This window comes from Crocodylus porosus, unplaced genomic scaffold (assembly GCF_001723895.1).
Source record: "Crocodylus porosus isolate Cpor-Errol unplaced genomic scaffold, CroPor_comp1, whole genome shotgun sequence".
NCBI classification, from domain to species: domain Eukaryota; kingdom Metazoa; phylum Chordata; order Crocodylia; family Crocodylidae; genus Crocodylus; species Crocodylus porosus.
The window spans coordinates 95942533-95944628 of record NW_017728906.1 but is presented as its reverse complement, the minus strand read 5'-3'; the positions used below and the strand labels follow the sequence as shown (position 1 = coordinate 95944628).

The 2096-nt window shown below is 41.4% G+C and overlaps 1 protein-coding gene across 1 annotated transcript in view; it reads left to right on the top strand.

The window, feature by feature from the left end:
* The window catches only part of COL4A2 (collagen type IV alpha 2 chain), a 241031-nt gene that overhangs the window by 21510 nt on the left and 217425 nt on the right, over positions 1-2096 (top strand). The gene's annotated exons all lie outside the window — the stretch shown is intronic.

Below are 2096 nucleotides of genomic sequence, written 5' to 3'. Positions count from 1 at the left end.
CTAACCTCATCAACAGAAGCCAACTTCCTACAACCCAAAACACACTGAATGGATCCAGGCCATGCCATGACAAGACATGCAAAACCTGCCAGCAATATCTCCAGTATGGAGATATCTTCCCAGTACAATACATATCTCTTGGTGACCTGATGGAAAATACGTTGAAACACCAAGCAACAACTGTACACCAGAATGAGTGCACACCAAAAATCTATTAAAGACAACAACAGAACAACATCTGTCTCTAATCTCTCAGGCCTGATCCTGAAAGGGAATTGACAAACCACTTTTCACAGATGAGAATGTGGGATCGTCTACCAGCTCAAAATGAGCCCAGACCATGCTACCCGCTCACTTCTGGGGTGCAGCTGCATGTGTGTATGCTGCAATTTCCCCCTGCTCAGCAGTCAGAGGCACAGCAACAGGAGGAGCAGACTCAGCTGAACCACTTGCTTCTGCAACCTCTACCTCAGCCGCCTCTGAAGTGCCTTCTGGGGAAGGAGAACTGGATCTAGGGGAAACTTGAGGGGTGCAGAGCACAAATTCAGCTGATTCCCCCTCCTTCCCCAGAATTTTCCTTGTGACATCTGGGCACTCAGATCCAGATCCAGCTCCAGCTGACACTAGAAGGCTCAGCGTGGGAAGTGAAATGGAGGTGGAGGAGACTGTCATGCTGATGCTGGTGGTGCTGCTTGTTGTCATGGTGGTGGAGGGGGAGTGGTGCTCTTGGAAGGGATGCAGTCTCAGGCACAGGCGATGGCACTGGCACTGCTCCCCCCTCCTTGCTGCTTGTGAAAGCCTCATCCCTGCTAGTTGTAGGAAAGAGGCTGTGTCTCAGTTTGAGGAAGGAAACTTACACCTCTCCCTCTACTCCCTCTTCTGAAAGCTTGCCAGCTGCCTTTCCACCATGCTTCATGGTGTTTCATAGTGCCTTGTTTTTATAAAAATATATAAATGTATCTGTGTTCCTATATAAATTCTATAATAACTGTAATATGCTGCAAAGTATAAATGTATGGAAATACATTTATATTTTATCTCTCTTCCTATATAAATTTGATAATGTATGTATATGCAGCAAGGTATAAACATATAGAGTAAAATATAAATGCATCTCCCTTCCTATGTAAATTCTATAGTGTAATATCCAATATAATTATAAAATTGAAAAGAATAAATCAATGAATATAATAACAAAATAAAAGGTTCTAGAAGAAAGCAAAAGGTATTGTGGAATCCCACTTGCTAGACTAGCAAGAAGGAAATCATTCAAATCAATGATAATATTAGCCTTCATTACTGCTCAGTAACTGTCAGACCCAAGGCAGAAAGCAGGCCAGTTCAAACAATGCTACCTTTTATGCTGTTTTTATCCCTCCCCCAGAGCACTGGGATTGCAAGAGACCTCAGAGAAGGATCACAGTCACTGGCCAGCTACACAGTCAATATGAGAGCAGTCCTTCCCACCTCTTTCCCACTTTTCCCCCTCCCTCTCCTTACTTGCTGTTTCGCTACAGGCAAACATAGCTTGAGCTTCAAGATGTTTCAAAACTTTCAAAATATTTCAAAGTTTTGAACTATTTGAAATAGTTGTTTTGTTTCAAGGCTGTTTCGAAGCCCTTCATTTCATTTCAATTTCGCTGTTTTGAACTTGAAACAAATTGAACTGGGTCAAAATTAAATAGCCGGCGAAATTTCACACAGTCCTACTGATAATTGCCATCCTATCTCATTTACTGCATCATTCCTATGTAATTTGTACTCTTCTACTACATTTGTAACATGTCTATTATGTCTATATCACCATTTAGTACTACACATTCTGGTTTTCCCATATTCTTTTATAAATTTCTAGTATTTGTACACAAGCCCTTATAAATATTGTCCTTGTCCAATTACCTATTTTCTTGTGTCTTGTTTAACTGGGACTCTGGTTTTGATTTAATCTCACTATTTTCTACCCATGCATGTTCTACTTCTGATGCTTAAAGCGGTTCGTTTCTCTGGAGGCCACCAAAATCACAGACACACACTCATTAGATGGCACAAAAGGTGTATTTGCAAATAGGGTCAGAGCAGAGTCAAAAACTCAGATT